This window comes from Oncorhynchus gorbuscha, linkage group LG10, assembly GCF_021184085.1.
Source record: "Oncorhynchus gorbuscha isolate QuinsamMale2020 ecotype Even-year linkage group LG10, OgorEven_v1.0, whole genome shotgun sequence".
In the NCBI taxonomy this organism is placed as follows: domain Eukaryota; kingdom Metazoa; phylum Chordata; class Actinopteri; order Salmoniformes; family Salmonidae; genus Oncorhynchus; species Oncorhynchus gorbuscha.
The window spans coordinates 95,056,958-95,084,767 of NC_060182.1; the positions used below are offsets into that span (position 1 = coordinate 95,056,958).

A 27,810-nucleotide genomic window follows, 5' to 3' on the forward strand; every position below is an offset into this window, starting at 1 on the left:
CTAACATGATGCAGCCCAGACACCCAGGCTAGCAGTGAGTTAGTGAAGCTGACATGATGCAGTCCAGACTCCCAGGCTAGCAGTGAGTTAGTGAAGCTGACATGATACAGCCCAGACTCCCAGTGCAGACTAGCAGTGAGTTAATTAGTGGAGCTAACATGATACAGCCCAGACTCCCAGTGCAGACTAGCAGTGAGTTAATTAGTGGAGCTAACATGATACAGACCAGACTCCCAGTGCAGACTAGCAGTGAGTTAATTAGTGGAGCTAACATGATACAGACCAGACTCCCAGTGCAGACTAGCAGTGAGTTAATTAGTGGAGCTAACATGATACAGACCAGACTCCCAGTGCAGACTAGCAGTGAGTTAGTGGAGCTAACATAATACAGCCCAGACTCCCATTGCAGACTAGCAGTGAGTTAATTAGTGGAGCTAACATGATACAGCCCAGTTTCCCATTGCAGGCTAGCAGTGAGTTAGTGGAGCTAACATGATGCAGACCAGACTCCCAGACTAGCAGTGAGTTAATTAGTGGAGCAGGCAGGCTGGGCTATAAGAAGTGGTTGGCTGGGCTGATAGACAGGCTTGTGTCACGCCTTGGTCTTAGTATTTTGTGTTTTCGTTATTTATTTGGTCAGGCCAGGGTGTGACATGGGTTTATTTGGTTGTGTTTCGTATTGGGGTTTTGTAGGCATTGGGATTGCAGCTGAGTAGGGGTGTCTAGCATAGGCTTGGCTGCCTGAGGCGGTTCTCAATCAGAGTTAGGTGTTTCTCGTTGTCTCTGATTGGGAACCATATTTAGGTAGCACATTTAGGTTTCACTGTGTGTTTTGTGGGTGATTGTTCCTGTCTCTGTGTTTGTTGTCACAAGATAGGCTGTATTAGGTTTCACGTTCCGTTTGTTGTTTTGTTATTAAGTTATTTCATGTATCGTTCAATTTCTATTAAAGGACATGAGTAACAACCACGCCGCATTTTGGTTCGCTCTTTTTTTCAACAGACGAACGCCGTTACAGAAAAACTGTAACTCGGCCACTCAGGAACATTCACTGTCTTCTTGGTAAACAACTTATGTAGATTTGGCGTTGGGTTTTAGGTTATTGTCCTGCTGAAATTTGAATGAATCTCTCAATATCTGTTGGAAAGCAGACTGAACCGGGTTTCCCTCTAATATTTTTTTTCGGTGCTTAGCTCCATTCTCCAAACTCCCTAGTCCTTAACGATGACAAGCATACCCATAACAAGGTGCAGCCACCACTATGCTTGAAAATGTGGAGAGTAGTACTCAGTAATGTGTTGTATTGGATTTAACACAAAAGTTAATTGCTTTGTCACATTTTTTTGCAGTATTACTTTAGTGCCTATTCTGTACAGGCTTCGTCTTTTCACTCTGTCATTTAGGTTAGTATTGTGGAGTAACTACAACGTTGTTGATCCATCCTCAGTGTTCTACTGTCACAGCCATTAAACTGTTTTAAAGTCACCATTGGCCTCATGGTGAAATCCTAGAGCGGTTTCCTTCCTCTCCGGCAACTGAATCTTCGTACTGAATGGGTGTATTGATACACCATCCATAGTGTAATTAATAATGTCTGCAGGGACAGTCAACGTCTGCTTTTTCAAAAATGTTTGCCCATCTATCAATAGTTGCCCTTCTTTAAATTCAGGCCGTAACAACTGTGGAAAACGTCCAAAAGTGTTCTATATATTAAATACGTGTCGGAGTGGCTTTAACTAGAATACAGTAGAATACAGTATGTAAACATTATTTAAGTGACCAGTGTTCCATGTTGTTGAGAACACCATCCAAAGTACACTGCTCAACAAAAATTAAGGGAACACTAAAATAACACATCCTAGATCTGAATGAATGAAATATTCTTATTAAATATTTTTTTTTCTTTGCATAGTTGAATGTGCTGACAACAAAATCACACAAAAATGATCAATGGAAATCAAATTTATCAACCCATGGAGGTCTGGATTTGGAGTCACATTCAAAATTAAAGTGGAAAACCACACTACAGGCTGATCCAACTTTGATGTAATGTCCTTAAAACAAGTCAAAATGAGGCTCAGTAGTGTGTGTGGCCTCCACATGCCTGTATGACCTCCCTACAACGCCTGGGCATGCTCCTGATGAGGTGGCGGATGGTCTCCTGAGGGATCTCCTCCCAGACCTGGACTAAAGCATCCGCCAAGTCCTGGACAGTCTGTGGTGCAACGTGGCGTTGGTGGATGGAGCGAGACATGATGTCCCAGATGTGCAAGTCCATAGCATCAATGCCTTCCTCTTGCAGGAACTGCTGACACACTCCAGCCACATGAGGTCTAGCATTGTCTTGCATTAGGAGGAACCCAGGGCCAACCGCACCAGCATATGGTCTCACAAGGGGTCTGAGGATCTCATCTCGGTACCTAATGGCAGTCAGGCTACCAATGGCGAGCACATGGAGGGCTGTGCGGCCCCCCAAAGAAATGCCACGCCACACCATGACTGACCCACCGCCAAACCGGTCATGCTGGAGGATGTTGCAGGCAGCAGAACGTTCTCCACGGCGTCTCCAGACTCTGTCACGTCTGTCATGTGCTCAGTGTGAACCTGCTTTCATCTGTGAAGAGCACAGGGCGCCAGTGGCGAATTTGCCAATCTTGGTGTTCTCTGGCAAATGCCAAACGTCCTGCACGGTGTTGGGCTGTAAGCACAACCCCCACCTGTGGACGTCGGGCCCTCATACCACCCTCATGGAGCCTGTTTCTGACCGTTTGAGCAGACACATGCACATTTGTGGCCTGCTGGAGGTCATTTTGCAGGGCTCTGGCAGTGCTCCTCCTTGCACATAGGCGGAGGTAGCGGTCCTTCTGCTGGGTTGTTGCCCTCCTAAGGCCTCCTCCACGTCTCCTAATGTACTGGCCTGTCTCCTGGTAGCGCCTCCATGCTCTGAGGCTCCGTCTCATGCTCCCACTAGAGTGAAAGCACTGCCAGCATTCAAGTGACCAAAACATCAGCCAGGAAGCATAGGAACTGAGAAGTGGTCTGTGGTCTCCACCTGCAGAACCACTCCTTTATTGGGGATGTCTTGCTAATTGCCTATAATTTCCACCTGTTGTCTATTCCATTTGCACAACAGCATGTGAAATGTATTGTCAATCAGTGTTTCTTCCTAAGTGGACAGTTTGTTTTCACAGAAGTGTGATTGACTTGGAGTTACATTGTGTTTAAGTGTTCCCTTTATTTTTTTGAGCAGTGTATATGATATTGTACTATAAACTGTATTATACCTATGCTTCAATATTTATTATATTTTACTTTATGTTCCTATTCTTATCTTTTATTATTTATTATCGTTTCATTGTTGAGAAAGAACCTGCAAGTAAGTATCTGTCGTTCTGCCCCTGAACAAGGCAGTTAACCCACTGTTCCTAGACCAGTTAACCCACTGTTCCTAGACCAGTTAACACACTGTTCCTAGACCAGTTAATCCACTGTTCCACTGTTCCTAGACCAGTTAACCCACTGTTCCTAGACCAGTTAACCCACTGTTCCTAGACCAGTTAACCCACTGTTCCTAGACCAGTTAACCCACTGTTCCTAGACCAGTTAACCCACTGTTCCACTGTTCCTAGACCAGTTAATCCACTGTTCCACTGTTCCTAGACCAGTTAACCCACTGTTCCTAGACCAGTTAACCCACTGTTCCTAGGCCAGTTAACCCACTGTTCCTAGACCAGTTAACCCACTGATCCTAGACCAGCCTTGTTAAGGTTAACTAACGGTTAGGAGTCGTTTATTAAAGCCTTATTAAGGGTAATGTTGGGAGTTGTTTATTAAAGCCTTATTAAGGGTAATGTTGGGAGTCGTTTATTAAAGCCTTATTAAGGGTAATGTTGGGAGTCGTTTATTAAGGGTAATGTTGGGAGTCGTTTATTAAAGCCTTATTAAGGGTAATGTTGGGAGTCGTTTATTAAAGCCTTATTAAGGGTAATGTTGGGAATCGTTTATTAAAGCCTTAAGGGTAATGGTTGGGAGTCGTTTATTAAAGCCTTAAGGGTAATGGTTGGGAGTCGTTTATTAAAGCCTTAAGGGTAATGTTGGGAGTTGTTTATTAAGGGTAATGTTGGGAGTCATTTATTAAAGCCTTATTAAGGGTAATGTTGGGAGTTGTTTATTAAAGCCTTATTAAGGGTAATGTTGGGAGTCGTTTATTAAGGGTAATGTTGGGAGTTGTTTATTAAAGCCTCATTAGGGGTAATGTTGGGAGTCGTTTATTAAGCGTGATGTTGGGAGTCGTTTATTAAAGCCTTATTAAGGGTAATGGTTGGGAGTCGTTTATTAAAGCCTTATTAAGGGTAATGTTGGGAGTCGTTTATTAAAGCCTTATTAAGGGTGATGTTGGGAGTTGTTTATTAAAGCCTAATTAAGGGTAATGTTGGGAGTCGTTTATTAAAGCCTTATTAAGGGTAATGTTGGGAGTCATTTATTAAAGCCTTATTAAGGGTAATGTTGGGAGTCGTTTATTAAGGGTAATGTTGGGAGTCGTTTATTAAAGCCTTATTCAGGGTAATGTTGGGAGTTGTTTATTAAAGCCTTATTAAGGGTAATGTTGGGAGTCGTTTATTAAAGCCTTATTAAGGGTAATGTTGGGAGTCGTTTATTAAGGGTAATGTTGGGAGTCGTTTATTAAAGCCTTATTAAGGGTAATGTTGGGAGTCGTTTATTAAAGCCTTATTAAGGGTAATGTTGGGAATCGTTTATTAAAGCCTTAAGGGTAATGGTTGGGAGTCGTTTATTAAAGCCTTAAGGGTCATGGTTGGGAGTCATTTATTAAAGCCTTAAGGGTAATGTTGGGAGTTGTTTATTAAGGGTAATGTTGGGAGTCATTTATTAAAGCCTTATTAAGGGTAATGTTGGGAGTTGTTTATTAAAGCCTTATTAAGGGTAATGTTGGGAGTCGTTTATTAAGGGTAATGTTGGGAGTTGTTTATTAAAGCCTCATTAGGGGTAATGTTGGGAGTCGTTTATTAAGCGTGATGTTGGGAGTCGTTTATTAAAGCCTTATTAAGGGTAATGGTTGGGAGTCGTTTATTAAAGCCTTATTAAGGGTAATGTTGGGAGTCGTTTATTAAAGCCTTATTAAGGGTGATGTTGGGAGTCGTTTATTAAAGCCTTATTAAGGGTAATGTTGGGAGTCATTTATTAAAGCCTTATTAAGGGTAATGTTGGGAGTCGTTTATTAAGGGTAATGTTGGGAGTCGTTTATTAAAGCCTTATTCAGGGTAATGTTGGGAGTCGTTTATTAAAGCCTTATTAAGGGTAATGTTGGGAGTCGTTTATTAAAGCCTTATTAAGGTTAATGGTTGGGAGTTGTTTATTAAAGCCTTATTAAGGGTAATGTTAGGAGTCATTTATTAAAGCCTTATTAAGGGTAATGTTGGGAGTCGTTTATTAAGGGTAATGTTGGGAGTCGTTGATTAAAGCCTTATTCAGGGTAATGTTGGGTGTCATTTATTAAAGCCTTATTCAGGGTAATGTTGGGAGTCGTTTATTAAAGCCTTATTAAGGGTAATGTTGGGAGTCGTTTATTAAAGCCTTATTAAGGTTAATGGTTGGGAGTTGTTTATTAAAGCCTTATTAAGGGTAATGTTGGGAGTCATTTATTAAAGCCTTATTAAGGGTAATGTTGGGAGTCGTTTATTAAGGGTAATGTTGGGAGTCGTTTATTAAAGCCTTATTCAGGGTAATGTTGGGAGTCGTTTATTAAAGCCTTATTAAGAGTAATGTTGGGAGTCGTTTATTAAAGCCTTATTAAGGTTAATGGTTGGGAGTTGTTTATGAAAGCCTTATTAAGGGTAATGTTGGGAGTCGTTTATTAAAGCCTTATTCAGGGTAATGTTGGGAGTTGTTTATTAAAGACTTATTAAGGGTAATGTTGGGAGTCGTTTATTAAAGCCTTATTAAGGGTGATGTTGGGAGTTGTTTATTAAAGCCTTATTAAGGGTAATGTTGGGAATCGTTTATTAAAGCCTTATTAAGGGTAATGGTTGGGAGTCGTTTATTAAAGGGTAATGTTGGGAGTCGTTTATTAAAGCCTTATTAAGGGTAATGTTGGGAGTCGTTTATTAAAGCCTTATTAAGGGTAATGTTGGGAGTCGTTTATTAAAGCCTTATTCAGGGTAATGTTGGGAGTCGTTTATTAAAGCCTTATTAAGGGTAATGTTGGAAGTTGTTTATTAAAGCCTTATTGTGGGTAATGTTGGGAGTCGTTTATTAAAGCCTTATTAAGGGTAATGTTGGGAGTTGTTTATTAAAGCCTTATTAAGGGTAATGTTGGGAGTCGTTTATTAAAGCCTTATTAAGGGTAATGTTGGGAGTCGTTTATTAAGGGTAATGTTGGGAGTTGTTTATTAAAGCCTTATTAAGGGTAATGTAAGTCGCTCTGGATAAGAGCGTCTGCTAAATGACTTAAATGTAAATGTAATGTAAATGTTGGGAGTCGTTTATTAAAGCCTTATTAAGGGTAATGTTGGGAGTCGTTCATAAAAGCCTGCACTCTCCATCTCAGTGTTGGCCCCTCTGTGTGTGTGTGTGTGTGTGTGTGTGTGTGTGTGTGTGTGTGTGTGTGTGTGTGTGTGTGTGTGTGTGTGTGTGTGTGTGTGTGTGTGTGTGTGTGTGTGTGTGTGTGTGTGTGTGTGTGTGTGTGTGTGTGTGTGTGTGTGTGTGTGGAGGAAGCAGGTGGGGGCCAATCACAGCCAGTCACCTCGCCTAGAGGTCCCCGAGACACAAAGGCAGTTTTGGCCCAATTAAAACAATCTCTCAGAGAGGTTCGGAATCATTCTGTTTCTGTCCTGAATCATTCTGTTTCTATCCTGAATCATTCTTTCTCTATCCTGAATCATTCTGTTTCTGCCCTGAATCATTCTGTTTCTGCCCTGAATCATTCTGTTTCTGCCCTGAATCATTCTGTTTCTGCCCTGAATCATTCTGTTTCTGTCCTGAATCCTATTGAGGATTACAAGTTTTATTACAGCAGCAGCACCCATTTCCCTTCACCTTCTTAAAATACAATGAGGAATTAAAGTCTCGTTCTAGGTACGTCTTTTAACCTTTAAAAGTTAATTTTAAAGTGCAGGTTGTTTTATTTCAAAGTAGTGTGAAGGAATTGGTATATTATCTTTTCAACAATGACGTTTGATTGTTTGAAAAGCAAGCTGTAGATATGAATACGATATTCTAAGGAGAAAAGGGGTTGATAGAGTAATTGGGACAACAAGAAAGAATTCCAGTCATTTTTCTCACATTCCCCAGTTTACCAGAAATCCTGGTTGGAAGATTCCTGTAATTACGGAATGGGAATGATGAGGAAATCGGGGAAACACGATATCATCAGGCACACATCAATACATGGGCTAGAGGAGGTGACAGATTCACCACAACTCATGTGACAAAATTCCTTTCCAGATTTTGTGTGTGTGTGTGTGTGTGTGTGTGTGTGTGTGTGTGTGTGTGTGTGTGTGTGTGTGTGTGTGTGTGTGTGTGTGTGTGTGTGTGTGTGTGTGTGTGTGTGTGTGTGTGTGTGTGTGTGTGTGTGTGTGTGTGTGTGTGTGTGTGTGTGTGTGTGTGTGTGTGTACGTGTACGTGCGTGCGTGCGTGCGTGTGTGTGTGTGCGTGTGTGTGTACGTGCGTGTGTGTGTGTATATGCGTGCGTGTTTGTGTGTGTGTGTGTGGACAATATCCAGCCAGTAACGTCATCCCCAGAGACCAAACAACGCTAAATAAACAAGCTGAAGATACAATATCCCATAAAAGTGCTATTTTTCCAGTGGAATAAACCTTTTTAGTAGTCTGTTGGAATCCCTTGATGTGCCCTTATACAGTAAACTGCAACATTCAGCACCATGGACAGTACAGTAAACTACAACATTCAGCACTACGGACTGTACCGTAAACTACAACATTCAGCACCATGGACAGTACCGTAAACTACAACATTCAGCACCACGGACTGTACCGTAAACTACAACATTCAGCACCATGGACAGTACCGTAAACTACAACATTCAGCACTACGGTCCATACCGTAAACTACAACATTCAGCACTACGGTCCATACCGTAAACTACAACATTCAGCACTACGGTCCATACCGTAAACTACAACATTCAGCACCATGGACAGTACCGTAAACTACAACATTCAGCACCATGGACAGTACCGTAAACTACAACATTCAGCACTACGGTCCATACCGTAAACTACAACATTCAGCACTACGGTCCATACCGTAAACTACAACATTCAGCACTACGGTCCATACCGTAAACTACAACATTCAGCACCACGGTCCATACCGTAAACTACAACATTCAGCACCACGGTCCATACCGTAAACTACAACATTCAGCACTACGGTCCATACCGTAAACTACAACATTCAGCACTACGGTCCATACCGTAAACTACAACATTCAGCACCACGGTCCATACCGTAAACTACAACATTCAGCACTACGGTCCATACCGTAAACTACAACATTCAGCACTACGGTCCATACCGTAAACTACAACATTCAGCACTACGGTCCATACCGTAAACTACAACATTCAGCACCACGGTCCATACCGTAAACTACAACATTCAGCACTACGGTCCATACCGTAAACTACAACATTCAGCACTACGGTCCATACCGTAAACTACAACATTCAGCACTACGGTCCATACCGTAAACTACAACATTCAGCACCACGGTCCATACCGTAAACTACAACATTCAGCACCACGGTCCATACCGTAAACTACAACATTCAGCACCACGGTCCATACCGTAAACTACAACATTCAGCACTACGGTCCATACCGTAAACTAAAACAAAGGACTGATGGCTAAATTGAGCACAACGGCCTCTGGAAAGAGCTGCTCGGGCCTCACAGCTCCGGTGGTGTTGGGTTACACTCCCAGATAGATTGTCTGCCATGTTGCCCAGCCCCCTTTCCAATGACACTTGATATGTTCTGAACGACGCCGTAATAGATACCCATCTCTATAACACGACCACGTCTATCTCTAAACATTATGCAATAACACAAGATTACTACAAAGGAACATATTTTACAAAACACAATTATTAGGTAGCTTTAACAGCAACTTAGACCAAAATATAAAGTGTCAAAATATGAATGTGCAATAACCCTGGCCTCAATAAGTTGTCTGAAACCTCTACCTGTCTTGTTGCTATGGCCTCAATAAGTTGTCTGAAACCTCTACCTGTCTTGTTGCTATGGCCTCAATACAGTTGTCTGAAACCTCTACCTGTCTTGTTGCTATGGCCTCAATAAGTTGTCTGAAACCTCTACCTGTCTTGTTGCTATGGCCTCAATACAGTTGTCTGAAACCTCTACCTGTCTTGTTGCTATGGCCTCAATACAGTTGTCTGAAACCTCTACCTGTCTTGTTGCTATGGCCTCAATAAGTTGTCTGAAACCTCTACCTGTCTTGTTGCTATGGCCTCAATACAGTTGTCTGAAACCTCTACCTGTCTTGTTGCTATGACCTCAATACAGTTGTCTGAAACCTCTACCTGTCTTGTTGCTATGGCCTCAATACAGTTGTCTGAAACCTCTACCTGTCTTGTTGCTATGGCCTCAATACAGTTGTCTGAAACCTCTACCTGTCTTGTTGCTATGGCCTCAATACAGTTGTCTGAAACCTCTACCTGTCTTGTTGCTATGGCCTCAATACAGTTGTCTGAAACCTCTACCGGTCTTGTTGCTATGGCCTCAATAAGTTGTCTGAAACCTCTACCGGTCTTGTTGCTATGGCCTCAATACAGTTGTCTGAAACCTCTACCGGTCTTGTTGCTATGGCCTCAATAAGTTGTCTGAAACCTCTACCTGTCTTGTTGCTATGGCCTCAATAAGTTGTCTGAAACCTCTACCTGTCTTGTTGCTATGGCCTCAATACAGTTGTCTGAAACCTCTACCTGTCTTGTTGCTATGGCCTCAATACAGTTGTCTGAAACCTCTACCTGTCTTGTTGCTATGGCCTCAATAAGTTGTCTGAAACCTCTACCTGTCTTGTTGCTATGGCCTCAATACAGTTGTCTGAAACCTCTACCTGTCTTGTTGCTATGGCCTCAATACAGTTGTCTGAAACCTCTACCTGTCTTGTTGCTATGGCCTCAATAAGTTGTCTGAAACCTCTACCTGTCTTGTTGCTATGGCCTCAATACAGTTGTCTGAAACCTCTACCTGTCTTGTTGCTATGGCCTCAATACAGTTGTCTGAAACCTCTACCTGTCTTGTTGCTATGGCCTCAATACAGTTGTCTGAAACCTCTACCTGTCTTGTTGCTATGGCCTCAATACAGTTGTCTGAAACCTCTACCTGTCTTGTTGCTATGGCCTCAATACAGTTGTCTGAAACCTCTACCTGTCTTGTTGCTATGGCCTCAATACAGTTGTCTGAAACCTCTACCTGTCTTGTTGCTATGGCCTCAATAAGTTGTCTGAAACCTCTACCTGTCTTGTTGCTATGGCCTCAATACAGTTGTCTGAAACCTCTACCTGTCTTGTTGCTATGGCCTCAATACAGTTGTCTGAAACCTCTACCTGTCTTGTTGCTATGGCCTCAATACAGTTGTCTGAAACCTCTACCTGTCTTGTTGCTATGGCCTCAATACAGTTGTCTGAAACCTCTACCTGTCTTGTTGCTATGGCCTCAATACAGTTGTCTGAAACCTCTACCTGTCTTGTTGCTATGGCCTCAATAAGTTGTCTGAAACCTCTACCTGTCTTGTTGCTATGGCCTCAATACAGTTGTCTGAAACCTCTACCTGTCTTGTTGCTATGGCCTCAATAAGTTGTCTGAAACCTCTACCTGTCTTGTTGCTATGGCCTCAATAAGTTGTCTGAAACCTCTACCTGTCTTGTTGCTATGGCCTCAATACAGTTGTCTGAAACCTCTACCTGTCTTGTTGCTATGGCCTCAATACAGTTGTCTGAAACCTCTACCTGTCTTGTTGCTATGGCCTCAATACAGTTGTCTGAAACCTCTACCTGTCTTGTTGCTATGGCCTCAATACAGTTGTCTGAAACCTCTACCTGTCTTGTTGCTATGGCCTCAATACAGTTGTCTGAAACCTCTACCTGTCTTGTTGCTATGGCCTCAATAAGTTGTCTGAAACCTCTACCTGTCTTGTTGCTATGGCCTCAATACAGTTGTCTGAAACCTCTACCTGTCTTGTTGCTATGGCCTCAATACAGTTGTCTGAAACCTCTACCTGTCTTGTTGCTATGGCCTCAATAAGTTGTCTGAAACCTCTACCTGTCTTGTTGCTATGGCCTCAATACAGTTGTCTGAAACCTCTACCTGTCTTGTTGCTATGGCCTCAATACAGTTGTCTGAAACCTCTACCTGTCTTGTTGCTATGGCCTCAATAAGTTGTCTGAAACCTCTACCTGTCTTGTTGCTATGGCCTCAATACAGTTGTCTGAAACCTCTACCTGTCTTGTTGCTATGGCCTCAATAAGTTGTCTGAAACCTCTACCTGTCTTGTTGCTATGGCCTCAATAAGTTGTCTGAAACCTCTATCTGTCTTGTTGCTATGGCCTCAATAAGTTGTCTGAAACCTCTACCGGTCTTGTTGCTATGGCCTCAATAAGTTGTCTGAAACCTCTACCTGTCTTGTTGCTATGGCCTCAATAAGTTGTCTGAAACCTCTACCTGTCTTGTTGCTATGGCCTCAATAAGTTGTCTGAAACCTCTACCTGTCTTGTTGCTATGGCCTCAATACAGTTGTCTGAAACCTCTACCTGTCTTGTTGCTATGGCCTCAATAAGTTGTCTGAAACCTCTACCTGTCTTGTTGCTATGGCCTCAATAAGTTGTCTGAAACCTCTACCTGTCTTGTTGCTATGGCCTCAATAAGTTGTCTGAAACCTCTACCTGTCTTGTTGCTATGGCCTCAATAAGTTGTCTGAAACCTCTACCTGTCTTGTTGCTATGGCCTCAATAAGTTGTCTGAAACCTCTACCTGTCTTGTTGCTATGGCCTCAATACAGTTGTCTGAAACCTCTACCTGTCTTGTTGCTATGGCCTCAATAAGTTGTCTGAAACCTCTACCTGTCTTGTTGCTATGGCCTCAATACAGTTGTCTGAAACCTCTACCTGTCTTGTTGCTATGGCCTCAATACAGTTGTCTGAAACCTCTACCTGTCTTGTTGCTATGGCCTCAATAAGTTGTCTGAAACCTCTACCTGTCTTGTTGCTATGGCCTCAATACAGTTGTCTGAAACCTCTACCTGTCTTGTTGCTATGGCCTCAATACAGTTGTCTGAAACCTCTACCTGTCTTGTTGCTATGGCCTCAATAAGTTGTCTGAAACCTCTACCTGTCTTGTTGCTATGGCCTCAATAAGTTGTCTGAAACCTCTACCTGTCTTGTTGCTATGGCCTCAATAAGTTGTCTGAAACCTCTACCTGTCTTGTTGCTATGGCCTCAATAAGTTGTCTGAAACCTCTACCTGTCTTGTTGCTATGGCCTCAATACAGTTGTCTGAAACCTCTACCTGTCTTGTTGCTATGGCCTCAATACAGTTGTCTGAAACCTCTACCTGTCTTGTTGCTATGGCCTCAATACAGTTGTCTGAAACCTCTACCTGTCTTGTTGCTATGGCCTCAATAAGTTGTCTGAAACCTCTACCTGTCTTGTTGCTATGGCCTCAATAAGTTGTCTGAAACCTCTACCTGTCTTGTTGCTATGGCCTCAATAAGTTGTCTGAAACCTCTACCTGTCTTGTTGCTATGGCCTCAATAAGTTGTCTGAAACCTCTACCTGTCTTGTTGCTATGGCCTCAATAAGTTGTCTGAAACCTCTACCTGTCTTGTTGCTATGGCCTCAATAAGTTGTCTGAAACCTCTACCTGTCTTGTTGCTATGGCCTCAATAAGTTGTCTGAAACCTCTACCTGTCTTGTTGCTATGGCCTCAATAAGTTGTCTGAAACCTCTACCTGTCTTGTTGCTATGGCCTCAATAAGTTGTCTGAAACCTCTACCTGTCTTGTTGCTATGGCCTCAATAAGTTGTCTGAAACCTCTACCTGTCTTGTTGCTATGGCCTCAATAAGTTGTCTGAAACCTCTACCTGTCTTGTTGCTATGGCCTCAATACAGTTGTCTGAAACCTCTACCTGTCTTGTTGCTATGGCCTCAATAAGTTGTCTGAAACCTCTACCTGTCTTGTTGCTATGGCCTCAATACAGTTGTCTGAAACCTCTACCTGTCTTGTTGCTATGGCCTCAATACAGTTGTCTGAAACCTCTACCTGTCTTGTTGCTATGGCCTCAATAAGTTGTCTGAAACCTCTACCTGTCTTGTTGCTATGGCCTCAATAAGTTGTCTGAAACCTCTACCTGTCTTGTTGCTATGGCCTCAATACAGTTGTCTGAAACCTCTACCTGTCTTGTTGCTATGGCCTCAATAAGTTGTCTGAAACCTCTACCTGTCTTGTTGCTATGGCCTCAATAAGTTGTCTGAAACCTCTACCTGTCTTGTTGCTATGGCCTCAATAAGTTGTCTGAAACCTCTACCTGTCTTGTTGCTATGGCCTCAATACAGTTGTCTGAAACCTCTACCTGTCTTGTTGCTATGGCCTCAATAAGTTGTCTGAAACCTCTACCTGTCTTGTTGCTATGGCCTCAATACAGTTGTCTGAAACCTCTACCTGTCTTGTTGCTATGGCCTCAATACAGTTGTCTGAAACCTCTACCTGTCTTGTTGCTATGGCCTCAATAAGTTGTCTGAAACCTCTACCTGTCTTGTTGCTATGGCCTCAATACAGTTGTCTGAAACCTCTACCTGTCTTGTTGCTATGGCCTCAATACAGTTGTCTGAAACCTCTACCTGTCTTGTTGCTATGGCCTCAATAAGTTGTCTGAAACCTCTACCTGTCTTGTTGCTATGGCCTCAATAAGTTGTCTGAAACCTCTACCTGTCTTGTTGCTATGGCCTCAATAAGTTGTCTGAAACCTCTACCTGTCTTGTTGCTATGGCCTCAATAAGTTGTCTGAAACCTCTACCTGTCTTGTTGCTATGGCCTCAATACAGTTGTCTGAAACCTCTACCTGTCTTGTTGCTATGGCCTCAATACAGTTGTCTGAAACCTCTACCTGTCTTGTTGCTATGGCCTCAATACAGTTGTCTGAAACCTCTACCTGTCTTGTTGCTATGGCCTCAATAAGTTGTCTGAAACCTCTACCTGTCTTGTTGCTATGGCCTCAATAAGTTGTCTGAAACCTCTACCTGTCTTGTTGCTATGGCCTCAATAAGTTGTCTGAAACCTCTACCTGTCTTGTTGCTATGGCCTCAATAAGTTGTCTGAAACCTCTACCTGTCTTGTTGCTATGGCCTCAATAAGTTGTCTGAAACCTCTACCTGTCTTGTTGCTATGGCCTCAATACAGTTGTCTGAAACCTCTACCTGTCTTGTTGCTATGGCCTCAATAAGTTGTCTGAAACCTCTACCTGTCTTGTTGCTATGGCCTCAATAAGTTGTCTGAAACCTCTACCTGTCTTGTTGCTATGGCCTCAATAAGTTGTCTGAAACCTCTACCTGTCTTGTTGCTATGGCCTCAATAAGTTGTCTGAAACCTCTACCTGTCTTGTTGCTATGGCCTCAATAAGTTGTCTGAAACCTCTACCTGTCTTGTTGCTATGGCCTCAATAAGTTGTCTGAAACCTCTACCTGTCTTGTTGCTATGGCCTCAATAAGTTGTCTGAAACCTCTACCTGTCTTGTTGCTATGGCCTCAATAAGTTGTCTGAAACCTCTACCTGTCTTGTTGCTATGGCCTCAATAAGTTGTCTGAAACCTCTACCTGTCTTGTTGCTATGGCCTCAATAAGTTGTCTGAAACCTCTACCTGTCTTGTTGCTATGGCCTCAATACAGTTGTCTGAAACCTCTACCTGTCTTGTTGCTATGGCCTCAATAAGTTGTCTGAAACCTCTACCTGTCTTGTTGCTATGGCCTCAATACAGTTGTCTGAAACCTCTACCTGTCTTGTTGCTATGGCCTCAATACAGTTGTCTGAAACCTCTACCTGTCTTGTTGCTATGGCCTCAATACAGTTGTCTGAAACCTCTACCTGTCTTGTTGCTATGGCCTCAATACAGTTGTCTGAAACCTCTACCTGTCTTGTTGCTATGGCCTCAATACAGTTGTCTGAAACCTCTACCTGTCTTGTTGCTATGGCCTCAATACAGTTGTCTGAAACCTCTACCTGTCTTGTTGCTATGGCCTCAATACAGTTGTCTGAAACCTCTATCTGTCTTGTTGCTATGGCCTCAATACAGTTGTCTGAAACCTCTACCTGTCTTGTTGCTGTGACCTTAATAAGTTGTCTGAAACGTCTACCTGTCTTGTTGCTATGGCCTCAATACAGTTGTCTGAAACCTCTACCTGTCTTGTTGCTATGGCCTCAATACAGTTGTCTGAAACCTCTACCTGTCTTGTTGCTATGGCCTCAATACAGTTGTCTGAAACCTCTACCTGTCTTGTTGCTATGGCCTCAATACAGTTGTCTGAAACCTCTACCTGTCTTGTTGCATAGACAGGCCTCCCTCTCTCCCTACATAGACAGGCCTCCCTCTCTCCCTCTCTCCCTACATAGACAGGCCTCCCTCTCTCCCTACATAGACAGGCCTCCCTCTCTCCCTCTATCCCTACATAGACAGGCCTCCCTCTCTCCCTCTCTCCCTACATAGACAGGCCTCCCTCTCTCCCTCTATCCCTACATAGACAGGCCTCCCTCTCTCTCCCTCTATCCCTACATAGACAGGCCTCCCTCTCTCCCTCTCTCCCCTACAGAGACAGGCCTCCCTCTCTCCCTCTCTCCCCCTACATAGACAGGCCTCCCTCTCTCCCTACATAGACAGGCCTCCCTCTCTCACTCTATCCCTACATAGACAGGCCTCCCACTCTCCCTCTCTCCCTACATAGACAGGCCTCCCTCTCTCCCTACATAGACAGGCCTCCCACTCTCCCTCTCTCCCTACATAGACAGGCCTCCTTCTCTCCCTACATAGACAGGCCTCCCTCTCTCCCTACATAGACAGGCCTCCCTCTATCCCTACATAGACAGGCCTCCCACTCTCCCTCTCTCCCTACATAGACAGGCCTCCTTCTCTCCCTCTCTCCCTACATAGACAGGCCTCCCTCTCTCCCTCTCTCCCTACATAGACAGGCCTCCCTCTCTCCCTCTCTCCCTACATAGACAGGCCTCCCTCTCTTCCTCTATCGCTACATAGACAGGCCTCCCTCTCTCCCACTCTACCTACATAGACAGGCCTCCCACTCTACCTACATAGACAGGCCTCCCTCTCTCCCTCTATCCCTACATAGACAGGCCTCCCTCTCCCTCCCCTATCCCTACATAGACAGGCCTCCCTCTCTTCCTCTATCCCTACATAGACAGGCCTCCCTCTCTCCCACTCTACCTACATAGACAGGCCTCCCACTCTACTTACATAGACAGGCCTCCCTCTCTCCCTCTCTCCCTACATAGACAGGCCTCCCTTTCGTCCTCTATCCCTACATAGACAGGCCTCCCTCTCTCCCTACATAGACAGGCCTCCCTCTCTCCCTCTATCCCTACATAGACTGGCCTCCCTCTCTCCCTACATAGACAGGCCTCCCTCTCTCCCTCTCTCCCTACATAGACAGGCCTCCCTCTCTCCCCTACATAGACAGGCCTCCCTCTCTCCCTACATAGACAGGCCTCCCTCTCTCCCTACATAGACAGGCCTCCCTCTCTCCCTCTCTCCCTACATAGACAGGCCTCCCTCTCTTCCTCTATCCCTACATAGATAGACCTCCCTGTCTTCCTCTATCCCTACATAGACAGGCCTCCCTCTCTCCCCCTCTCCCTGCATAGACAGGCCTCCCTCTCTTCCTCTATCCCTACATAGACAGGCCTCCCTCTCTCCCTCTATCCCTGCATAGACAGGCCTCCCTCTCTCCCTCTATCCCTGCATAGACAGGCCTCCCTGTCTCCCTCTCCCCCTACATAGACAGGCCTCCCTCTCTCCCTCTATCCCTGCATAGACAGGCCTCCCTCTCTCCCTCTATCCCTGCATAGACAGGCCTCCCTCTCTCCCTCTCTCCCTACATAGACAGGCCTCCCTCTCTCCCTCTCTCCCTCTCTCCCTACATAGACAGGCCTCCCTCTCTCCCTACATAGACAGGCCTCCCTCTCTTCCTCTATCCCTACATAGACAGGCCTCCCTCTCTCCCTCTCTCCCTCTCTCCCTACATAGACAGGCCTCCCTCTCTCCCTACATAGACAGGCCTCCCTCTCTTCCTCTATCCCTACATAGACAGGCCTCCCTCTCTCCCTCTCTCCCTAAATAGACAGGCCTCCCTCTCTCCCTCTCTCCCTACATAGACAGGCCCTCCCTAGACAGGCCCCCTCTCTCTCCCCTCTCTCCCTACATAGACAGGCCTCCCTCTCTTCCCTACATCTATCCCTACATAGACAGGCCTCCCTCTCTCCCACTCTACCTACATAGACAGGCCTCCCACTCTACTTACATAGACAGGCCTCCCTCTCTCCCACTCTACCTACATAGACAGGCCTCCCACTCTACCTACATAGACAGGCCTCCCTCTCTCCCTCTATCCCTACATAGACAGGCCTCCCTCTCTTCCTCTATCCCTACATAGACAGGCCTCCCTCTCTCCCACTCTACCTACATAGACAGGCCTCCCACTCTACTTACATAGACAGGCCTCCCTCTCTCCCTCTCCCTACATAGACAGGCCTCCCTCTCTTCCTCTATCCCTACATAGACAGGCCTCCCTCTCTCCCTACATAGACAGGCCTCCCTCTCTCCCTCTATCCCTACATAGACTGGCCTCCCTCTCTCCCTACATAGACAGGCCTCCCTCTCTCCCTCTCTCCCTACATAGACAGGCCTCCCTCTCTCCCTACATAGACAGGCCTCCCTCTCTCCCTACATAGACAGGCCTCCCTCTCCCACCCTACATAGACAGGCCTCCCTCTCTCCCTCTCTCCCTACATAGACAGGCCTCCCTCTCTCCCTACATAGACAGGCCTCCCTCTCTCCCTACATAGACAGGCCTCCCTCTCTCCCTACATAGACAGGCCTCCCTCTCTCCCTCTCTCCCTACATAGACAGGCCTCCCTCTCTTCCTCTATCCCTACATAGATAGACCTCCCTGTCTTCCTCTATCCCTACATAGACAGGCCTCCCTCTCTCCCTCTCTCCCTGCATAGACAGGCCTCCCTCTCTTCCTCTATCCCTACATAGACAGGCCTCCCTCTCTCCCTCTATCCCTGCATAGACAGGCCTCCCTCTCTCCCTCTATCCCTGCATAGACAGGCCTCCCTCTCTCCCTCTCTCCCTACATAGACAGGCCTCCCTCTCTCCCTCTATCCCTGCATAGACAGGCCTCCCTCTCTCCCTCTACTCCCTACATAGACAGGCCTCCCTGCATAGACAGGCCTCCCTCTCTCCCTCTCTCCCTACATAGACAGGCCTCCCTCTCTCCCTCTCTCCCTCTCTCCCTACATAGACAGGCCTCCCTCTCTCCCTACATAGACAGGCCTCCCTCTCTTCCTCTATCCCTACATAGACAGGCCTCCCTCTCTCCCTCTCTCCCTCTCTCCCTACATAGACAGGCCTCCCTCTCTCCCTACATAGACAGGCCTCCCTCTCTCCCTACATAGACAGGCCTCCCTCTCTTCCTCTATCCCTACATAGACAGGCCTCCCTCTCTCCCCTCTCTCCCATAGACAGGCCTCTCTCCCTACATAGACAGGCCTCCTCTCTCCCTCTCTCCCTCTATCCCTATAGACAGGCCTCCCTCTCTCCCTCTCTCCCTACATAGACAGGCCTCCCTCTCTCCCTACATAGATAGACCTCCCTCTCTCCCCCCTTGATCCCTCACACAGCTGATGATGCGTCCGAGTCAGCAGTGAACGCGCTCTGAGACACATGACATGATGTAGCCTGTGCTTCGCTCGGCGCACTGAGAGAAACCGAGACGGGCGCCTTCGGATCTTTTTCCCCCTTTCCCTATTTTGGACAGCCGGTTTGCAGAGGCTAGTTTAAGATGGCAATTTGAGAGGCCCGTAAACACGGACTCAGCAGGCGACATGGACAGCCTCAGCTGTTGCCGAATCAATCATTCAGAAGGCCTTTTTTATTTCTCATCTCACAGACACAGACAGTTCTGATTCACTGTTATTTACCTAAGGGGGGAATCCCTAGCCTAGTCTTACAGGCCGGGCCATACTTCCCTACCTACCTACCATTATGAAAATAAACCAGGCCACGTTTACACAATGAATAATCATCTGTTCTATGTAAATCGTATATATATATATATATATATATATATATATATATATATATATATATATATATATATATGGCAACACTGTCGCTAAAGCCTACTACCCTTATCATCAGAAACGACACCAGGCTTCCATACATAATACATTGGCATCAAAGTGGTACAAACTATAAGGTGATGTAATAACGGTAGTTTAACCAATCACCAATAGGGCTGACACAGCTATGTGGTTGGCCAGCCCATGCTTGTCAATCACCAATAGGGCTGACACAGCTATGTGGTTGGCCAGCCCATGCTTGTCAATCACCAATAGGGCTGACACAGCTATGTGGTTGGCCAGCCCATGCTTGTCAATCACCAATAGGGCTGACACAGTTATGTGATTGGCCAGCCCATGCTTGTCAATCACCAATAGGGCTGACACAGCTATGTGATTGGCCAGCCCATGCTTGTCAATCACCAATAGGGCTGACACAGTTATGTGATTGGCCAGCCCATGCTTGTCAATCACCAATAGGGCTGACACAGCTATGTGGTTGGCCAGCCCATGCTTGTCAATCACCAATAGGGCTGACACAGCTATGTGGTTGGCCAGCCCATGCTTGTCAATCACCAATAGGGCTGACACAGCTATGTGATTGGCCAACCCATGCTTGTCAATCACCAATAGGGCTGACACAGCTATGTGATTGGCCAGCCCATGCTTGTCAATCACCAATAGGGCTGACACAGCTATGTGATTGGCCAGCCCATGCTTGTCAATCACCAATAGGGCTGACACAGCTATGTGATTGGCCAACCCATGCTTGTCAATCACCAATAGGGCTGACACAGCTATGTGATTGGCCAGCCCATGCTTGTCAATCACCAATAGGGCTGACACAGCTATGTGATTGGCCAGCCCATGCTTGTCAATCACCAATAGGGCTGACACAGCTATGTGGTTGGCCAGCCCATGCTTGTCAATCACCAATAGGGCTGACACAGTTATGTGATTGGCCAGCCCATGCTTGTCAATCACCAATAGGGCTGACACAGCTATGTGATTGGCCAGCCCATGCTTGTTAATCACCAATAGGGCTGACACAGCTATGTGATTGGCCAGCCCATGCTTGTCAATCACCAATAGGGCTGACACAGCTATGTGATTGGCCAACCCATGCTTGTCAATCACCAATAGGGCTGACACAGCTATGTGATTGGCCAGCCCATGCTTGTCAATCACCAATAGGGCTGACACAGCTATGTGATTGGCCAGCCCATGCTTGTCAATCACCAATAGGGCTGACACAGCTATGTGGTTGGCCAGTCCATGCTTGTCAATCACCAATAGGGCTGACACAGCTATGTGATTGGCCAGCCCATGCTTGTCAATCACCATTAGGGCTGACACAGCTATGTGGTTGGCCAGCCCATGCTTGTCAATCACTAATAGGGCTGACACAGCTATGTGGTTGGCCAGCCCATGCTTGTCAATCACCAATAGGGCTGACACAGCTATGTGATTGGCCAGCCCATGCTTGTCAATCACCATTAGGGCTGACACAGCTATGTGGTTGGCCAGCCCATGCTTGTCAATCACCAATAGGGCTGACACAGCTATGTGGTTGGCCAGCCCATGCTTGTCAATCACCAATAGGGCTGACACAGCTATGTGATTGGCCAGTCCATGCTTGTCAATCACCAATAGGGCCAGAGGCTATATCCAATGTGTAGCCCTGTATTTCTCTACATAACGCAGCTGTGATTTGACTGTCATGGGGTGTGGACCCTACAGAGAGATTGATTGCGTTATATCTGTAGGCGCAAACCGAGCAGCACCCCGGAGAGGTGACACACTCGCTCTAATCAGCTTCCCCCTCTAGCGTGGCATGGCACACCGCATCAAACACACAGTCCTCATCCTCAACTCTTACTGATGCACATGGACTGACTGACTCACAAGGCATTGCCTAGGCGATGTTTGCTGTGACGCTGTGAAGAACCCCTCCTCCATACGAAGAGCTAGTCTGGTGGAACCTTATACTGTCATTGCATGTGTTTAAGACCTTGTTATAGGCTTGGGGATATTCATTATGATCATAGGCACATAAATACGTTTCAATTATTACCGCCTCGGCTTATCCGGATCTAGCAGTCTGTCTGCATCGCTTCTCAGAAACACTGTAGCATATATATAATCTATAGGTCAAAAACGAACGTAAAATGACATGTTAAAGGACTCGTACGCCTTCCACATTGCATAGCTAGTTGTCCTATACTCAATGTTACACATCCCCTTTCGTGTCCAAGGTCCCTCCTTGAGAGTTGCACAGTGTTATTGTACAGCCCTACAGTTTCAACGTCCATGCATGCTATCGCATGCATATCATTGAGTTATAGATACTAACGAGACCCTGGCGAATGCATTTCATTACAGCCCACCTGTACTTGTATCCTGAAGTGTTTTGGTCGACACTGCGTAATGCCTCTTTTCCTATCGACCCCCTTTTTTTGACACCGAGGTATATATTTGGTCAGCTTTAAAGGTTTATTTTGTTTGTATCGGCACCTCCTCCTCCTCAGTCAAACGTGCTGTAGCCTCCTAGCCTCCTGCCGTTGAAAGAATGCCCCAGAGGCGATATCGGTTTCCTCACGCACACTCAAACTGGTCCCCAAGCCCGTTCTGCTTCCGACCGATCGATCAAACCGGTGAAGTGATGGCTCGCTCTTCTTTTCCTCCCGTCCTTTTTTTGCCGTTAGCCCGTTCCGCCAGGTAGATAGATAGACCAACCGTCAAGCTGTCAGCGGCGAAGAAGACGTCATTCTGAGGTCTGAACCGATGGAAGGGGACCTTAGAATCCAAATCCATGCAAACCCAAACGGCTCTTCTCTTCTCCCGCAAGCCGACAGCAGTGCTCGCCGCCTCTCCTGCCCATCTCCTCTGCGTTAGCGCAGACAATGTATTCTGATGGTCTCGGTATAGATGCGGCTCCTTTTGCTGTCCAGTCCGTTGGTCAACTTTAATATATATATATATATATATATATATATATATATTATATATATATATATGGCACACCAGTCTTGCGAAATAACCGACCAAGGCTATATCCAACGTTACGATCTCAAATAAATCAAACACAAATATTCCATTTGATGATACATTGACATCATTTTGGCACGCGGACCGACAGAAGCTCCAGATTGTCTATTTGTTTTACATTTTAAATCCAGATGAAATTCCTTTAGAAAGATGATATTCTGTATTCAAATAGAACATCTTAAATGAGCAATGCCTTGCGCCCCTGCATGCCTCTTTTATCGTCCCCCCCCCCCCCCCCTCCTTCGCCAAAAGTCACACAGACACACAAACACACGCGCGCATCTACGTCACCATCAGCTGGGGGACTTGGGTAGATAGAGAGAGAGAGCTGCAACACAAACCATGAATATTCTGTTTTATTGCAATGGTGCAGACGGGGCCGGGGAGGAGAAAGATTCCATAGGGACTGAGATTAGCTGGGACGCTAATCCGTCATCCGAATCCGATGGATTCCTTTTCAAACTGTAATGGAGCCTCTTCTATGGCTGCTGCTGAAGTCGGTTACATTGTTGCTTCATTCAAAATGAGCTATGGTTAGGCCACCCTAGTGTTAGTGGGATAACATTATTTAGATGGACTGTACTGTACTATATAGTTTAAGGGCTATGTCGTATTGCCTTCGGTTTATGTGGATATACTGGGATGGCTTCTGGGAAAATAATAAGGTGAATATTTATTTAAGTCATTCATTTATTAATTAATGTGTTTATTCATTCATGTATTTCTTCATTCCCAATGCTGCCGTTTGCCATTTTAAGGGAACCTAAACCAAAATGGATCTCCACAAGTAAAAGATACTGGAATCAGGAGTTATGTTCTACACATTCAGAGATATCTGGGAATCAGGGGTTATGTTCTACACATTCAGAGATGTCTGGGAATCAGGGGTTATGTTCTACACATTCAGAGATATCTGGGAATCAGGGGTTATGTTCTACACATGCAGAGATATCTGGGAATCAGGGGTTATGTTCTACACATTCAGAGATATCTGGGAATCAGGAGTTATGTTCTACACATTCAGAGATATCTGGGAATCAGGGGTTATGTTCTACACATTCAGAGATATCTGGGAATCAGGAGTTATGTTCTACACATTCAGAGATATCTGGGAATCAGGGGTTATGTTCTACACATTCAGAGATATCTGGGAATCAGGGGTTATGTTCTACACATTCAGAGATATCTGGGAATCAGGGGTTATGTTCTACACATTCAGAGATATCTGGGAATCAGGAGTTATGTTCTACACATTCAGAGATATCTGGGAATCAGGGGTTATGTTCTACACATTCAGAGATATCTGGGAATCAGGAGTTATGTTCTACACATTCAGAGATATCTGGGAATCAGGGGTTATGTTCTACACATTCAGAGATGTCTGGGAATCAGGGGTTATGTTCTACACATGCAGAGATGTCTGGGAATCAGGGGTTATGTTCTACACATTCAGAGATGTCTGGGAATCAGGGGTTATGTTCTACACATGCAGAGATGTCTGGGAATCAGGGGTTATGTTCTACACATTCAGAGATATCTGGGAATCAGGGGTTATGTTCTACACATTCAGAGATATCTGGGAATCAGGGGTTATGTTCTACACATGCAGAGATATCTGGGAATCAGGGGTTATGTTCTACACATTCAGAGATATCTGGGAATCAGGGGTTATGTTCTACACATTCAGAGATGTCTAGGAATCAGGGGTTATGTTCTACACATTCAGAGATGTCTAGGAATCAGGGGTTATGTTCTACACATTCAGAGATATCTGGGAATCAGGGGTTATGTTCTACACATTCAGAGATGTCTGGGAATCAGGGGTTATGTTCTACACATGCAGAGATATCTGGGAATCAGGGGTTATGTTCTACACATTCAGAGATATCTGGGAATCAGGGGTTATGTTCTACACATTCAGAGATATCTGGGAATCAGGGGTTATGTTCTACACATGCAGAGATATCTGGGAATCAGGGGTTATGTTCTACACATTCAGAGATATCTGGGAATCAGGGGTTATGTTCTACACATTCAGAGATATCTGGGAATCAGGGGTTATGTTCTACACATGCAGAGATATCTGGGAATCAGGGGTTATGTTCTACACATTCAGAGATGTCTGGGAATCAGGGGTTATGTTCTACACATTCAGAGATATCTGGGAATCAGGGGTTATGTTCTACACATTCAGAGATGTCTGGGAATCAGGGGTTATGTTCTACACATGCAGAGATATCTGGGAATCAGGGGTTATGTTCTACACATTCAGAGATGTCTGGGAATCAGGGGTTATGTTCTACACATTCAGAGATATCTGGGAATCAGGGGTTATGTTCTACACATTCAGAGATATCTGGGAATCAGGGGTTATGTTCTACACATTCAGAGATATCTGGGAATCAGGGGTTATGTTCTACACATGCAGAGATATCTGGGAATCAGGGGTTATGTTCTACACATTCAGAGATATCTGGGAATCAGGGGTTATGTTCTACACATTCAGAGATATCTGGGAATCAGGGGTTATGTTCTACACATTCAGAGATATCTGGGAATCAGGGGTTATGTTCTACACATGCAGAGATATCTGGGAATCAGGGGTTATGTTCTACACATTCAGAGATATCTGGGAATCAGGGGTTATGTTCTACACATTCAGAGATATCTGGGAATCAGGGGTTATGTTCTACACATTCAGAGATATCTGGGAATCAGGGGTTATGTTCTACACATGCAGAGATATCTGGGAATCAGGGGTTATGTTCTACACATTCAGAGATATCTGGGAATCAGGGGTTATGTTCTACACATGCAGAGATATCTGGGAATCAGGGGTTATGTTCTACACATTCAGAGATATCTGGGAATCAGGGGTTATGTTCTACACATTCAGAGATGTCTAGGAATCAGGGGTTATGTTCTACACATGCAGAGATATCTGGGAATCAGGGGTTATGTTCTACACATTCAGAGATATCTGGGAATCAGGGGTTATGTTCTACACATGCAGAGATATCTGGGAATCAGGGGTTATGTTCTACACATTCAGAGATATCTGGGAATCAGGGGTTATGTTCTACACATTCAGAGATATCTGGGAATCAATCAGGGGTTATGTTCTACACATGCAGAGATATCTGGGAATCAGGGGTTATGTTCTACACATGCAGAGATACAGTATCTGGCTAAATTAGATATAATTTAACTGAGATGGATGTTCTCTCCCAGTAGTTTACTGTGGTGTGTATATGCGTATGCGTGCTCCAACGCGCGTGTGTGTGTGTGTGTGTGTGTGTGTGTGAAGTGGAACATGATTGCCAGAGCAGACAGAGACACCGCTAGGGAACAAGTACTTATTGATTTGACATAAAACATAATTATAAAACATAATTATATGTTCGATGATTCCTTTTGGGACAAAACAGAGAGGAATAAAATGAAACAAAAGTAATATAGAGATTGATCATATGGGAATGTTGAAGAAGTAATCTGTGTATTAGATTACTATTTATACTGTGAGAAGATAAATTGAGGTAATATACATACATACACAATTACATAACTTTATTAGGTGATTAACAGTTCGGATGCTAAACAAAGCAAACGAACAGTGACAGAATCAAAATGGGAAGTTCAGCACTATGCCAGGGGACAGCGACCAGGGAAGTTCAGCACCATGACAGGGGACAGCGACCAGGGAAGTTCAGCACCATGACAGGGGACAGCGACCAGGGAAGTTCAGCACCATGACAGGGGACAGCGACCAGGGAAGTTCAGCACCATGACAGGGGACAGCGACCAGGGAAGTTCAGCACCATGACAGGGGACAGCGACCAGGGAAGTTCAGCACCATGACAGGGGACAGCGACCAGGGAAGTTCAGCACCATGACAGGGGACAGCGACCAGGGAAGTTCAGCACCATGACAGGGGACAGCGACCAGGGAAGTTCAGCACCATGACAGGGGACAGCGACCAGGGAAGTTCAGCACCATGACAGGGGACAGCGACCGGGGAAGTTCAGCACCATGACAGGGGACAGCGACCAGGGAAGTTCAGCACCATGACAGGGGACAGCGACCAGGGAAGTTCAGCACCATGACAGGGGACAGCGACCAGGGAAGTTCAGCACCATGACAGGGGACAGCGACCAGGGAAGATCAGCACCATGACAGGGGACAGCGACCAGGGAAGTTCAGCACCATGACAGGGGACAGCGACCAGGGAAGTTCAGCACCATGACAGGGGACAGCGACCAGGGAAGTTCAGCACCATGACAGGGGACAGCGACCAGGGAAGTTCAGCACCATGACAGGGGACAGCGACCAGGGAAGATCAGCACCATGACAGGGGACAGCGACCAGGGAAGTTCAGCACCATGACAGGGGACAGCGACCAGGGAAGTTCAGCACCATGACAGGGGACAGCGACCAGGGAAGTTCAGCACCATGACAGGGGACAGCGACCAGGGAAGTTCAGCACCATGACAGGGGACAGCGACCAGGGAAGTTCAGCACCATGACAGGGGACAGCGACCAGGGAAGTTCAGCACCATGACAGGGGACAGCGACCAGGGAAGTTCAGCACCATGACAGGGGAAAAGGGGACGCAGATCGGGGATCCTTCTGAGAATCCGCAGGCGAGTGAGTAAACTCCCAATGCCTTCCATTCTCCTTGCTAACGTGCAATCGTTAGAAAATAAAATTGATGACTTACTATTAAGAGTATCCAACCAACTGGACATTATTAAACACTGTAACATCTTATGTTTTCCATGCACTGGCTGGATTTTCCATGCACTGGCTGGATTTTCCATGCACTGGCTGGATTTTCCATGCACTGGCTGGATTTTCCATGCACTGGCTGGATTTTCCATGCACTGGCTGGATTTTCCATGCACTGGCTGGATTTTCCATGCAGAACAGAGGTGCTACCTCTGGTAAGACGAGGGGTGGGTGTGTGTGTGTCTTTTTGTCAATAGCAGCTGGTGTGCGATGTCTAATATTAAAGAAGTCTTTCGGTATTGCTCGTCTGAGGTAGAGTACCTTAAAGATAAACTGACGACCACACATGCATAGCCGTCTATTTACCGCCACAGACTGATGCTGGCACTAAGACCGCTCTCAACCAACTCTATAAGGCCATAAGCAAACAAGAAAATGCTCATCCAGAGGAGGCTCTCCTAGTGGCCAGGGACTTTAATGCAGGGAAACTAAAATTCATTTTACCTCATTTCTACCAGCATGTCACATGTGCAACGAGAAGAAAAGAACACTCTAGACCACCTTTACTCCACACACAGAGATGCATACAAAGCACTCCCCCTCCCTCCATTTGGAAAATCTGACCACAA

General features: G+C 45.5%; 1 protein-coding gene across 3 annotated transcripts in view; it reads right to left on the bottom strand.

Moving 5' to 3' along the window:
- Window positions 1–22,346, bottom strand: part of slc8a3 (solute carrier family 8 member 3) — a 181,188-nt gene extending 158,842 nt beyond the window's left edge. For all 3 annotated transcript variants that reach the window (XM_046367518.1, XM_046367517.1, XM_046367516.1), the window contains exon 1: window positions 21,796–22,346. The gene's annotated coding sequence lies outside the window, so the exon portion shown is untranslated. The remainder of the gene's footprint in view (window positions 1–21,795) is intronic.
- Between the last annotated feature and the right edge of the window lie 5,464 nt (window positions 22,347–27,810).